We start from the raw sequence: 15,312 nt of genomic DNA, 5'->3' as shown, positions 1-15,312 counted from the left end.
CAGAGGAGAGTAAGGGAGGGGAGGGGAAGGGGGCCCTGGAGGAATTCTGAGCCCTTTAGGAGGGGTGTGGACTCCCCGTTTTCCTCTGCAATGTCCCCACCCACATTTGTAAGTGACAAGCAGCAGCAGCAGCCGGGGGCATCTAGTGCCCAGCTCTTCCTCCCCAGGGCACATCCCCCCCCCAGGGACCCTGAGAACACAGGGCCACCAAGTGCCACCCACGCCACCATTCACACCCACCGGTCCCGCGCCCAGGACAGCGGCTCGGAAAGCATGGGACACGTGAGGGAGACGGTAAAGGAACAGCGCCAGGCCCGGAAGGAATGAGCAGGAAACGGTCAGCCCGTGCCGCCCGGCCATCAAGACCACGCAGCCCAGCGCGAGGCTCGGCCGCTGTCCCCAGAGGGCCCAGGCGGCCGGAGCAGCGGGGACGCGCGAGGTGCTCGGGTGACAAGCAGCCAGACGCTCACGTCAGAAACGCTTCTGCACCCGGCACTTCAGGCGGGGCCACGCGGACACCAACTTCACGTGCGGCTGGCTGCTCTTCTGGGAGGCAGGCCTCAGACCGCCAGCCTCCTGCCTGTGCTTCCCGGGTGGCCCGGATGGCAGAAGGCGATCCATTTCCTCTGGCTTGACCCACGCACATCTCTACCTCGGTCTGTCTGTCTGTCTGTGTACACCTCCTTCAACACTCAGTAGCCCAACAGCCATGGATGAGGGAAACTGAGGCCCTAAGGGAAGTCTGCTACCCAGCCCCGGGGGGCGGTGAATTCAAGGCCACTGGCAGCACCTTCTTTATCATTCTCTGCTCCACACATGGATAGAGTTGAGGTGCATCCCAGAAGTACAGAGTCAGAAACAGCTGGAATAAGAGAGATGGGCCCCTGAAGGAGGGAGAGAGGGAGAGAGGGAGGGAGGCAGGGTGGGGGAGCAGAGCTAAAAGGGTCATTAGAAATTCACACAATTAATTAGCCAGTGCAGGGGACACAGCCGTCTGAGTAACTGATAAGACAAGGTTGGGGGGGGGGAGCGAATCCCCAGACCCCTGTGGGTTACCGCAAACAGAGCCGGATCGTCCACCTCCCCCCCCCTCCTCCCCGCCCATCCCCAAACCCCGGCTTAAATATTTGATGCACAATCAGAGCCCATTCTAACCGTGTCTGCTGGTGCTGGGCGCCTGGGCCGCACCTGCCCCCCCCCAGCCCCCGCCCGCCCGCCGCCGCCCCATCTCCCCAGGAGCCCCACCCCCACCCCCGCACGCCCCATCCTCCATCAGCCCGGTGCATTAGGACAATTAGCGCCAGCCCACTGGCGCCAATTAGCAGCCAATAGTGTCTAGATTATGGAGAGGGGTCTGCGGGGCGCCTGTGTCTCCAGCCGGCCTTCACACTCAATTACATTAAGTAGGGGCTCCGAGTGAGGCTGTGGCTGCATGGACAGTTGCGGGAGTAATTCTGTCTTCTCCCTTGCTGTGGGCAATCTCTGCCTGGCTCCTTCACCCCTAGACTGGCTCTTTTTCCTGTCCGCTCCCATCAATACACACATGGCCTCCAAAGGGGACGGCGTGGGGTGGGGGTGGGGGGGACGGGGGGGGGAGGGCTCGGGGCGCGCTGTCCAGAGAGCTAAGGAAGTAAGTGGCGGTGGAGCGGAGCCACGAGACGCATCCTGGGATCCGTTGCACAAATATTCACGGAGGGCCGGCGTGGCACGCATCCATGGTCAGCACCGGTTTCATCCAGGGAACGCATTGCTCCAAAACGATGCGGTTCACGATGGGGGGCGCCCAACGGCCCGTCCACCTCGAGCAGGGGCTGGGGTGGTGCACTCGTGAAGCCCGATCTAGGGGACCCAGGGACGGGTCAGGAGGTCAGCGGGCAGAGGGCAGGGCCCCGGATTAAACTGGGCGGTTGGAGCTGGTCTGCGTGACCCGGCGGGGCTTGAGGAGAGACCGCAGGGATGTGGGAGAGAGGGAGACATCTTTTGGAAGAAGAGCTTTTCGGGAGCAGGAGCAGCCGGCGCAAAGGTCCTGTGACGGAGACCCATCTGTCCTGTTCAAAGAATAGCCCGGGGACCCCTGTGGCAGAGAGGAGAGGAGGTAGAGAGAGTTAGGCCATGGTGAGGAGGAGGGCTTCGATCTGAGGACCCAGGGCCCCCCTGGAAGTCTAACAGCAGAGGAGTCAGAGGCCCACAGCAAAAGCCACCCAGAACCCGGGCACGGTGGCTCAAGCCCGTGGCCAAACCTACACAGGAGGCTGAAATGGGGAAGACTGTGGTTCAGAGCCAGCTCGTACCAAACGTCTGCCACACCCCATCTCCACAGGAAGAGCTAGGCGCTACGTGCACACCGGTAGGACTTCCCGACAGGACTGCCTGGCTTTTGCCCAACTCACGATCCCCCTGCCTCAGTCTCCTCCCTGGCTGAGACTGCAGGTGCACACCACACACCCAGCTCTATGGATCACATCCTGGTAGGGGAAGTGGCCCAGCAGATAGAACTCAGAGCCCCTGGGGCCCGGGGATCTGTCCTGGGCTGACCACTGCCAGGTCTCTCGGCTTCCCTGCAAAAACCCCTGCTCCTTCATCATCCTCCCGGTGGAGGGCCACCTTTGCAAGACTGGGTCTGCCAGGATGATGTGGTACATACCTAATTGGGCTCTGCTCACAGCTCTTGGTAACCCTAACAATACAACTTAGTAAAGAGCGATAACCACCAGTTACCCAGCACGGACCAACTGTGGGCCAGGGCGCCTGCCAGCACCGGGTGGGTTGTAAAGTCACATAATTCTCATGGCACTACAAGACCACTATTATCAGCCTCGCCGTTTCACTGGGAGGAAGCGGATGCACAGAGAGGGTGGGTCACTTGCCCAAGGACACACAGCGGGCAGGGAGGGGGGCAGAGCTTAGATTTGAACTCAAGCTGTCCAATGCCAACCGATGATGTCTCTAACTTCTCCTCTCTCAAACATTAGGAAGAGCAATCTATCACTACTCCCCATATTACATGGGAGAGAGTTATAGTTAAAGAATAAAACAAGTGACTGAATATTCAAAACCAGATCTTTCTATCACATGTCACAAGGAGGCAGAGGAAGAGGAAGAAGAGGAGGAGGAGGAAGAGAAGGAGGAGGAGAGGGAGGAAGGAGAAAGAGGAGGAGGAGGAGGTGGAGGAGGAGGAGGAAAGGGAGGAAGAGTAAGAAGAGGAGGAGGAGGAGGAGAGGGAGGAAGAGGAGAAAGAGGAGGAGGAGGAGAGGGAGGAAGAGGAGAAAGAGGAGGAGGAGGAGATGGAGGAGGAGGAGGAAAGGGAGGAAGAGGAAGAAGAGGAGAAGGAGGAGGAGGAGAGGGAGGAAGAGGAGAAAGAGGAGGAGGAGGAGGTGGAGGAGGAGGAGGAAAGGGAGGAAGAGGAAGAAGAGGAGAAGGAGGAGGAGGAGGAGGAGAGGGAGGAAGAGGAGAAAGAGGAGGAGGAGGAGGTGGAGGAGGAGGAGGAAAGGGAGGAAGAGGAAGAAGAGGAGAAGGAGGAGGAGGAGGAGGAGAGGGAGGAAGAGGAGAAAGAGGAGGAGGAGGAGGAGGAGGAGGAGGAGGATAGAGGAAAAGGGACCCTTATTTTTCATTACTTGCCAAGGCAGAGGAGAAAAAATGAAACAGAGACTCAGAGAAGTTCACGAACTTGGCCAAGGTTGCACTTGGCTCTTTCTACTTGCGGACATGTTGTCAGGCCCTCTCCTCCCAGGCTGTTCTTTCCAAAGCCTACTGGACCACGATGCCCCGGCCTCACAAGGTCTTGGCTGAAGATGCATCCCCAAGGGGCCGGGGAGATGGAGCTAGGGGCCAGAGTTTGTCCCAATTCAATCCAGTTGAACTTCCGTCCTGCTTCGAGAGGACTCGGGGCTCAAGGGCAAAACACTGGTCCAACCAGAAAGCTGGGGTGAGGACGGGAAGAGCTAATTAAGATTGAAAGCCAGGCACAGACCTCAAGCCACAACCTCTGTGCACTTCAGAGACCCGGGGAGTCCTGCACTCATCTCTTTCTCTGCAGAAAGAGATGGAGAGAGTGACCGTGTTCTAAAGCAAGACTCGCTGGTCCGTGTTGGAAAGGGACATGCACTCCGGGAGGAGGAACGGAGCGTGTTTAAGTGCATCGGCGCCATGTGCTTTGTGGGTTGGTGGTACCCAGGGTGGGGGTCCTCCTGGCTCTGGGATTTGTGCCATCTTTGCTGGTATCTGGGAGACACTGGGATAATCATCTGCCAAACAGACTTGGGGTTCGTCCAGCCTTAGTATCGCTGCGTCATCTCTCCTGGACATAACGTCCAATTCCCTCCTCCTTTTGCCAATACCTACGTTGAATCCTTTTTATCTCCTAGGTGTTCTACACGCGTTTCGCTTTACTCTAAAAAAAAAAAAAAAAGAAAAGCAAGTACTTGGATTTCCAACTTTTCCCGGTTCGGCTAGCGTGGTGACTCCATTTGGGGGAGAAAGAAAGCACAAACAGACCTCTGTTTGGAAAGGTTCTAGAAGAGCATTCCTTTTCTTTATTAAAAAGGGGGAGGGGTGGATAAAAGTGGCCCCGCGGGGATCTTTGTGCATCTTCCCTCTCCGGCTAACCTGGGGAGCTAATGTGCCGCCCTAGAGACACAGCAGCCCCCCTCAACACCCCGAGGGGTTCAACCAGGGGAGGCGCCAGCCCAGGAAGAATCTCACAGAGGGGCAGGTGAAATGTGTCACTACCTTCAGCATTCATCTTCTCCTTGTTGTAGAAAAAAAATAATAATAAACTAAGGAAGCAGAGAGAAAGAGAGAGAACAAGACACATCTTCGTAGGACACATTGCTGGCGATGTCCCTACTTCCTTCAGCCAGGCCTCCCTGCTACCCTTTGTTGCCTCCCGCCCCCCATAATGCTACCCTACTGTGAGCCCCTGAAGGTTCACCCATGGATCGGGTCATCACCCCAAACCCCAACAGCTTTCACGCATAGCCTGTGGGGACATCCCCTTCCCAAACTAGCACATGAATGGCCTTCTTTTTGTTTGCTCGTTTTACTTTTTGTGTGTGTGACAGTACTGTGGGTTTGAACTCAGGGCCTTGTGAAACCACCGGGTCACACCCCAGTCCTGTTTTCTTGTTATTGGCATAACTGAGCTGTACGACCCGCCCCCTTCAGGTTTTTCTTGCTGGGACGGCAGGCATGCACTACCATGTCCAGCTCTCCTTTATGGGAAAGGACTTCCCGGGGACTTTATTTTTCTGCCCGGGGTGGCCTAGAACCACAACCCTCCAGCCTCAACCTTCCACATGGCTTCGTGGGCACAAAGGGAAAGGAGTGATAAAAATCCCCGGCATCCTGGGGATGCGTCGATCCTAGCGGGCACAAGGGCAGGTCACGGGGCAGGGAGAGGGAAACGCGGCCACAAAGCGAACCATGTCTCCAACCCCGTCCCCGTGAGCCATGCCTTGCCCGGGTAAGAAAGACAAAACACCTGCTACCATAAGAACGGACGTTCAAACTCAGCAGCCATGCTGGGCTGTCGGGGTGTCCCTGGTATATGGGGAAACGAGCCGGGGAGATTGGACAGGCAGGATGGAAGAAGTAAGTGCAGAGGCAGCCCAGAGAGATTTGAAACCATCAGCCTGCAGGACGCCATGGGTATAGACAGGAACCGATAACTGCAGGTACCCCGGTACTGGGGGGGAACCCTCCAGTCAGGGGATGTACCCCGCCTTCCATGTAGCCCTAGGGACACCTGATTTCAGGCCCTGCCCCTTCAGAGCCAGGACGAGAAGCGTCCGTGGTTTGCAGCTAACCAGTTTGAAAGAGCAGCCACACGGAACACATATGGCGGAGGTCACACACTCTGAGGTGCCGGGCAAGCGGGGCTCGGTGGGTGGGTGCGCCAGGCCCCGCTGGCCCACGGCCAGGGCTTCCTGTAATGGAAAGTGCAGCGGCCCGGAGAGGCCCGGCCTCCGGTCATCACCTTCCTCCCCTCCTCCTGGCCCACGGGCCCAAGCCGGGCTGGGGCTCCGGGCCTACATCCTGTTTAAGCCCAGCCACTTCCCAGCCAATGACAGCTTCCGCCCCAGCTGCCCCGCCTTCCCCCCACACCTGCCACCAAGCTCCTGTGTCACATCGTTGTTCCTATGTTGGGCAAGGACTCTGTAGAAACCATCTTGTTTGGGGCAGGACGTGCAGATGGGTTTCCCAAGTCCTCCCCCCAACCCCCCATCCTATTCCCTGTCCACATGTTAGCTCAATCCCCAGGCAGGTTCCCTGTTGGTGCGTGGCACTGGTGGCTCACGCCTGTAATCCCAGCTACTCAGATCCTGGCGCTTCCACTAAAGTCTTCCTTTGCAGTCCCATGAATTCCCTTCCGTGGAGCCCCTGGGTCCCCATCCCCAGCTCCAGGCACAGACCGACAGCAGAGGTGCTCAGTTCACCTGTCCCCCGCTCCTGGGCACAGAGATGGGGTACACGAAACTCCAGGTCTAGAGGAGCCAGGAGAGAGGCAGGCGGAACACTCGGTGGCCGTGGGCTCCGCAGGAAAAAGCTTCCCAGCCCGCTCCTCACTGAGGGAGCAGACGTGGAAAGAACTGGAAACAACTGGAGCCGATGCCAACCTGGGCCCTTCCGGCTCCTTCCACGGCCCACATTCACCTGACTCCCCAAACAGAACAAACCCGTGCCCGCGGACCGGGCTCCACCTTAACTCCAGAGCTGGCCAAGCACGCGGGCAGGTGGCCTTCCCGAGCCGCGTTCTGATTCCGCGTCCCCACCACCACCAGAAAGACAGCCCCCCAAGAAGAGATCGGCTTTGACAGAGAGGCCCATGCAAAGAGGCTCACAATTAGCCAGGAGGAAATTCAAATTCAAACCACAAAGGAGCCCTGCTGCGTGCCCACTAGAAAGAGGAAGCCCTGAAACAGAGGCGAAGATGACAATATCCATTACTGGCAAGGATGTAGTGAACAGAGAGCTCCTACACTGTGGGTGAAGGGTGGTCTGGGAGCTGTCTGTCCCTTGGCTTTTTTCACTCTTCCACTTACAGCCATGCCTCCACCTCTGGCTTTTTGCTGGTTTAATAGGAGATAAGAGACTTGTCTGCAGTGGGCTGGCTCTACATCACGAGCTTCAGATCTCAACCTCCTGAGCAGCTAGGATCACAAGTATGCATGCCCACCAGCGCTGGGCTGGTAGATTTGTGTGTAGGTGAGCTACAAGGCTCCTTACTGGACCCTGCTATTCCATAATTGGCATCATCCAAGGAAACAAGGCCTATGTCCACGAGACCTGCATGCGGAAGCTCACACTGGCATCATTTGTGAGCAAGAAGAGCTGGAAACAGTCCGAGTGTCCAGCAGTGCCCTGCTCAGTATGGAACATCCGTGGAGTACTAGCCAGCCGTTAAAAGGAGAAGATGGCTGGCGCATGTAACAAGGGTGAATTCCTAAAGCACTATGCCAACTGAAAGAAGCTAAAGTCTGTAATGTGCTGGGGCAAGGGGGTGGGGGTGGGGGAGTCTGGAAAGGGTCAGAGCTCAAGTCGGTGGCTGCCAGGGTCTGGGGTGGGCATGGATGACGTCCTGCTGGAGGAATGATGCCTTGGCCATGAAGATTCCTCACTCGGGACTTGTTCTGGAAGCTGAGCATGATAGCGCACTCCTGTAGTCCCAGCACTCAGGAGGCTGAGGTAGGAAGACTGCCAGTTGGAGGCCAGCTTAGGCAACATATAGAGACCATCACCAAACGAAACCTTGTGGCAAATAGGATTTACGAAGAGACTTTGTTCCAGTCCGCGCCCGGCCCCCCTCCTCCAGGGATGCTGAAGCTCCCCTGCCAGGGCTGTTTCAGTTCTTCTGGAAAATTCCTCAGTACCAGCCAACTCCCCGAGGTCCCCCTACTACTTACAAGGCAGCCTGATTCCATGAGTGATTCCTGAAGCACCAGGCGGGCTTCCCGGGCAGGAGGGACTTGTCTGCGCTCACAAGGCCCGACAACTCTTCTGAAATCTCTTCCAGGTGAGCTCCCCCCCAGCCCCAGCCCGGCCCCCCATCTCACCTGACCACACCTCCTGTTGACAAGGCCAGAGACCCAGAGCTGACCTCACCCGCCTCACCGGATCAAACGTAGGAGCAGGGACTTACCGGGTCCCCAGAGGGTGTTAAAAGCCGACAGTTCCGCCTCCTCTCAGCCCCGCCAGGTGGAAGGTGGCGTGCACATGGGAAATATTAAGGGGCCACGTCCCCCCCCCCCCGCCCCTGGCTGTCATTTCCACGTGCCCCGGAGTGCAGCGGGCAAACTCGAGAGCCCCGAGACGGCTCAGGGACGTCCCGTGTGAACTCTTCTTCCTCCCTCAGCTGGATGGATTTGCCAGGCTCCATGGTCAGTAGCCAGGATCCAATGTCTGGGGTCCCTCAGAGATGCCAGAAATTGAGCTGGGTCACTGGTGGTGGCTCACGCCTAGAATCCCAGCTATTCAGGAGGCCGAGGCCTGAGGATCCAGGTTTGAAGCATCCATTGTGGTCAAGGCCACATTCCCTAGGGGGATCTCCCGTCAGTATTACTTTGCTACTCTGCCCTTATTCTTTGCACATGGAACTGTGGGAATGTTCTATACCAGACTTGAAGAACAATGCCAGAGTGTGGATCATAGAGCAGAGATCAGCAGCACGGAGCCTGGGTTCCCTTTCTCCTTTTACCTGCTCACTATGTATATCCCTCCACCCCCCACACACACATTCCCGTTCCCACTGGGCCGTTTCCTGTGGCTGCTCTGTGCCTCGGTATCCCTCTCTGTAAAGGAGGGGAAAGAGGGCTTAAGATTTGCTGTGGGACTTCCCAGAAGTACCTCTACCGTGCTTCATGGCTGAGCATTCAGCCGGTAGCAATGATGTCTTCATGAACCTCTCTCTCTCTCTCTGAGATGGACCCAGGATTGATTCAGACAGAGCCCCACCCAAGCCACAAACGAGGCCAGTCTCACTCCTGCGTGGGCCCAACGCCGGGGCCTGGCCGAGAACGGCCAGAGACAGGCTGCCTTGCTGGATGCCGGTCCAGCGCCATCAGCCTCGGCAGAGGCGAGAAAACAGCAGCCCTTTGAGAAAGCCATTACAATCAATTTGGGCAGCTCGCGGGCGCGCAGACAGACTCCGTGTCGACTGGATTCTGTTACTGGGGCTGGGGAGGGGGCTGCAGGGGGAGGGGGAGGAGAGGCAGCCTACTGGGAGGCTGTTACATTTGGCCTTCCGTGGATGGGCCCCATTATGGTTGCAGGCTGGCGCCACTGCTTGGGGGAGGTGGAGGAAGGGGGGAGGTCTCTCGACCCAATGCAAGTGTCATCCAACGGGGAGGCGGGGGGGGGGGGGGCTGGCGTGCGAGCTTAACTCCTGTGGTCTCGCCGACTAATTGCTCGCGGGTGGGAACACGCCTCAAAGTGCTTCGGCCTCGTCAATAACAGGGTATGAGATGCTTCCATTCTGCGGAGCATTGATCTGTTTCCTCCCTCCACCCTCCTCCTGGCTCCACTCCCTGCATCCCCCTCCTCCCCCCTCCTCCTCCCACACCCCCCCCACCAATATGCACCCCCTTATTTTTTTTAAAGTGTTTTCTAAGCGTGTGTTTAGCATGAGTGGTGTCTAAGTGCTAATTGTTACACCACAGATTGATTGGCGACAAGATGGCTTGCCAAGTTCCTCCAGTCTCCTGGGTGGGGAGGGGGAGACGGAGGGGGAGGGGGGAGAGGGGGAGGGGGAGGAGAGGGAAATCCTTCCTTAGTGCTTCTGCGCTTCCTCTCCGCTGTATCCTTCTGACCCATTGTCAGGGAGGGCCAGCTCTATTGATAGTTTACTGTGCTGTTGTGTTTATTATTACTTTTTGCGTGGCAAGGATTTCTCTGCAGTTGTGCACGTGTGTGTGTGTGTGTGTGTGTGTGTGTCCTGAGCTGGGCTGGATCAGGATTTTAAAGCGGGGGGGGGGGGCGGCAAAGGTCCCAGGGACTCTGAGCACAGCAGGCTGCCACCATGGACATTTCTTCCACAATCTAGCGTACTTTGGGGACCCCCCAGCTTACCCCCCCAGGGTGCCCGATTAGATTCACTCACCACTTGTCTCTTCTCAGCATGGTGAAGACCATCATGCTCTGGGTTCAAATGATCTAACGCCGGTCTGTTTGGACCACCGGGTCTTGAGGAGTTTGGAGCATGGAGAGAGCCCAGCTTGTCACAGCTCCCACGGGGCAGAGAGCTGGTGAGGTCCCTCAGCTCCCCCCAAAAGACAATACTGGGTGATTCCTTTGGGGGGTGGGGGGCAGACTCCTCCTCTGGCAGGTGTGTCCTCACTCAGAACGAGACAGCTTGGCACCTGCTGACCCAGAGGTTCGGTCCAGCAAGAGTGGTGGACAGCTTCCTGGACTCACCTGGGCCCCATCTTCCAGGTGGGAAGCGGGGAGGGGGAAGTCGGGGTGGGGGAGAGGCTTATGTAGGCCAGGGCCACTTGGACATGAGAAGCAGAGCTCCCATTCTCTTCAACCCCAGGACACGGAACAAAAGTCTGCCTGTTGGCTCAGTTGCGCAATAAGGGTAGTAACGCTTGCCTGGAGTGAGGTTTGTTACGGCACAATGAAAGGATGTCTGGTAAGGACCAAATACTCCATAAGCAGACGGTGAGCATGAGGACTTTGTCTTTCTCGGTTCTAGAATACCCGGTGTCGTGTTTCCTTAAAGCCTGTCTGGCCCTTGGCGATCCTGGGAGTTGCTGAGATACTCAGGAGAGGCAAGGACGTGAGCCCTACAGCAATTTGCTCGCCAGCATCTTTTCGGCTGGTCTAGACTGGATGCGTAGCCACCCACTGTAGCAGAGGACGTTTAACCACCGTTCCTGGGTTCAAATCCCAGCTCCGCCACCTCTAATTGCCGTAGGATTGTGGCCCAGTGCACAGATGCCTTTCAGCCTCTGCTGCCCCCTCTAGAAAGCGAAGACGGTAATGGCACCTGCATACAGGAAGACCCTTCCCCTAGCTTATGGCAGGCACTGAAGGAAACAATCCCTACCAACAAGAGAACCTCTTTATTCACCGGCTGACAACGTGGAAAGACCGTTCCCATTCAACTTTTCTCTAGCATATAGCAGCGGCCTAGGGATACAGCGTTGACTTCCTGAAGGGTGCCTGGATGCTCAGGGCTCCTGGCTGGCACTGCCAGGAATGGAGGGTAAAGGCACTGCTTTCTCCTAATTTTGTAAATAAAGCTGCTTATCTAATTTAAAAAAAACCTGCCTAGATCATGATACTATTCTCCCAAGCACATCCTAAAGAGACGAATATGGAAGCAGCTGGGAGACACAACTGCTCTTTGTAAAGCAGTGACATTTCTCTGTTGGGGGTCCCCCTTGGCACAACCCCAGAGCCATCAGCTTCCAGAAGCCAGTTTAAGAACCAAGCTACTCAACTACCTCCATCCTGTCCTTCAAATCAAAACTCCCCTTCCCTCCTGACTCTCTGTCCTCAAGGAAACTCGGTGGACGGGGCTTCCATTTCCAGAATCAGGGTGTTGCTAGTGTTTCTTTTGTCCATGTGTTTCTGGAACTGTCAGGTAGGATTTCATGATAAAGCATAATTTCAACAATTCTTACTTATTATACAGTCTGAATAAATAAATAGATGAATGGATATTGGGATGATAGAGATAAATGGAGGGATGAGTGTATGGATGAACAGTTGGTGGATGGACGGATGGATGGATGGATGGATGGATGGATGGTGGTAAGCAGATGGACAATGGATGGATGAATAGCTGATTGTCTCAGCTGGATAGGTGGGTGAATGGATGGATGGATAATAGACAGATGATGGAAGGAAGAGTGGATGGATGGATAAATGGAAAGATGATGGAAGGATGATGGATGAATGGATGGATGGCTAGATTGGATGGAATGATGGATGGATGGGTGGATGGATGGATGGATGGATGGATGGAAGGATGGATGGATGGATGGGTGGATGGATGGATGGATGAGTGGTAGGAGGTGAGGAACAATGAGTGGATGGATAGCCAGTTTGCTACTGGGTGGATACAAACAGGATGAGTGAAGAGATGGCTGGTGAATAGATGTGTGTGTGTGTGTGTGTGTGTGTGTGAGTGTGAGTGAATGGACAGAGGAACAATGGATGGTAGATGGGTAGAGAGAAGATGATAGAGGAAAAGATAGATGGCCTAACAAAGGGGTGAGTGTAAGTGATTGATTACCTTGTCCATACAACCACTTTTAGGGCCTCCATGGAGATAGAACTAAGTCCCAGATGCAAGAAAATGAGACACAGGAGGGACACGAAATGATGGCCTCTGTGTCCATGTAGGAGCTCACATGACCCGCCCCACGGCCCCAGCAGAGACGGGTTCTCCCTCCGCTTTTTCAGAGGAGGAGGTAGAGGTCTGTGGGTGCCAGGAAACTTCCCAGGGCCGCAGAACTAGTCAGTGAGTGCCTGCCCGTGTCTTTGCTATGACACCATGTTTTCTGCAAGGAGGCTTTCCATCTGCAAGAATCTTCCAGAAACCTTTGCAAAAGTTAAAGAGATAGAAACAAAGGCAGAAAGGAAACAGGAGCGAGGAAAAGAGACACTCAGCCCATGGTGTATGCAAGAATGCTCACGGCACAGACCTTGTGCCTGTATACATGTCCTGGCTAACTCTTGCTGATGAGCCCTGGGAGTTTTAGAAAGGGGGGAAAAAAAGGAAACAGAGATTAAAGAGCTCTCCCACAATCTACTCTCAAAGGGCAGTGTCGGGGTTTAAGCCGTCTCTCCTGTGGCCACCCACTCCACCAGGCAGAAAATTCGAATCCAAAGACCAAAAAGAGGGGAAGGAAGAGAAACAGAAAGCAACGGATCTATGTGTCTTTCCAAAGAAAAGGAAATAAAAACGAAGGACAAGGGTGAGAGAGGAAGCAAATGTTACACGCAGAAAAAAAGAAAGAAAAGGAAAAAAAAATCAAAGGGAGACAAAGGGCCCTTTTCTCCATCTGCTCCTGTCCAGAAAAACCAATTACAGAACATGCCTTTTAGCTTGCATGGCTGAGGGCCGGGCTCCAAGAGCGGGCTGGCGTCGGCTGCAGCGTTGGAGGGCGCTGGCACGAAAATCCCAAGGAAAGCTTAGTGTCTGGGGTCATCCGATTAAAGGAAGCAGGAGCAGACAGTGGGAAGGGGGAGGTGGGGACGGTGGCGGGGTGTGGGGGGGAGGGGCTCCGACCCCCATGACCTCCTGCCTGCTCTAACCTGATATAACAAATCGTCCTGGGAAGCAATATAGTATTAACCCTTGGATCCAGGTCAACCCCTTCTGCATTTGCCTGGCGTTGTCAGACTCTGTGTCCAGGAGGCGTTAACTCTTTCTTGGTGGGGGGGGGGGGAGTCCTCTGATTACCATTTGGCATCAAAGGCATCCCTGTTCAACTCAGTGGTTTTAGCTTTTTAGATAGCGGAGCTGACGAATGGTTTATGAATTCCACCTCACTTTCCCTGTTATCTAGGTGGAAAGCGGCCCCTTTCTTTGGGGCTACTCCTTCATGCATTCCCAAGGGGTTCCCCACAGGCTGCTTGCCAGTCCCAGCTTGTGATTGGATAATGACTCAAGTCATGGACCAATCAGAGTTCTTCCCTGGGATTTTGTAGGCTGGGATGTGAACCGCTCAGGCCTGCCCATAGCCCTTCACCTCCCTTTCTGGCCAAAGGACACCATGAAACACAGGCCACCTTGCCACTGCCAGGACCAGGGAGGCGTAGGCTTAGTGTCTCTTTCCTAGGATGATTTTCGTGGGCCCCACAACCTCCAGATGGCCCGAAGGCCACCATGCCCTTTGTTTTGGTACCATCACTGGGCTTAAACTTGAGCCCTCACTTTTTTTTCTATTCAAGACTGGTGCTGTACCCCTTCAGTCACAATTCCTTCCACTTTGGCTTTTGGGTGGTTAATTGGAGAGAAGCATCTCTTGGATTTATCTTCCCAGGCTGCCTTTGAACCACGATCCACAGATCACAGCCTCCTGAGTCACTAGGATTACAGACTCGAGCCACAGGTGCCCAGCAATTCCACCGGTCCCTTTGACCATGAATAGAAACAAAGGCCGCAGAAGATATGCGTCTGAGTCAGGCCCAGATTGGAGAGTTCAGAGCAGAGAAGCAAAACCAACCCCATTACACTCCCTCCATCTTTCCTACCACAAGGTAGCTGGGATCACAGAAAACACCAAGCTACTGAGATTTCAGCTTGACAGGATTCAGCACCCAAGGTCTGGCCAACCTCCAGCAGCCTTACCCCTCTTGCCCTCTCTGTGGCTCATTTATTCCAGGAGCCCGACTATAAATATCCACTTAGTGAAATACCTTGCTTCTCGGGTACCCTCTCCCCGCACCCTGCTCCAACAATGCCAACTTGCAATCAGTCTGCAATCTGAATCCACTCTGCACACCCAGCACCGTCCGGCTGCCCAAGCCAGTCTGCCGAAGTGCATTGGCATGCCCCCAAGATGGCTCTTCTAAATTACTGGCGCAGCAGCTGGTTGTAAAAAAAAAAAAAAAAAAAAACACTAATTGACATTAAAGAGGTGATCTTATCTGACAACCTACAGGCTGCTCCGATGGTATGTTTTCTTCCTTTCTCCCTCCTTGCCTTCTTCATTACTTTTTAATGTCCGAGAGTCCACACTGAGGTCGGAGTCACCTGAGCCAAGCAGGAGCTCAGGGCCAAGAGGCCAAGGACACACAGATTGTGACTGGCTCCACAGAAGCCCACACAGAAGCTGAGGATGGCCTGGTGGGAAGGCCAGGGCCCAGGCTGGACTCTAGCTCCTCCATGTGTATTTCGAGGCCTGGAGGTAGAATCTAACCTAGAGCCTTGTACATGCATGCTGGGTCAGCACGCTACTGCAGAGCCACGCCCCCACTGTGGAGCCACGCCCCCACCACTGAGTCGCCAGCCTATCACAGGATCACAATCCCTACCATATAGCCACGCCCCCACCACTGAGCCACCAGCCTACCACAGGATCACAATCCCTACCATAGCCACACCCCCACTGCAGAGCCACGCCCCCACCACTGAGCCACCAGCCTACCACAGGGTCACAATCTCTACCATGTAGCCACGCCCCTACCACAGAGCCACGCCCCCACCACTGAGTCGCCAGCCTACCACAGGGTCACAATCTCTACCATGTAGCCACGCCCCCACCACAGAGCCACGCCCCTACCACAGAGCCACGCCCCCACCACTGAGTCGCCAGCCTACCACAGGGTCACAATCCCTACCATAGCCACACCCCCACTGCA

Source organism: Dipodomys merriami, unplaced genomic scaffold (genome assembly GCF_024711535.1).
Source record: "Dipodomys merriami isolate MVZ:Mamm:240054 unplaced genomic scaffold, mDipMer1.0.p SCAF_274, whole genome shotgun sequence".
NCBI classification, from domain to species: domain Eukaryota; kingdom Metazoa; phylum Chordata; class Mammalia; order Rodentia; family Heteromyidae; genus Dipodomys; species Dipodomys merriami.
Note: the sequence above shows the minus strand (reverse complement) of the source record.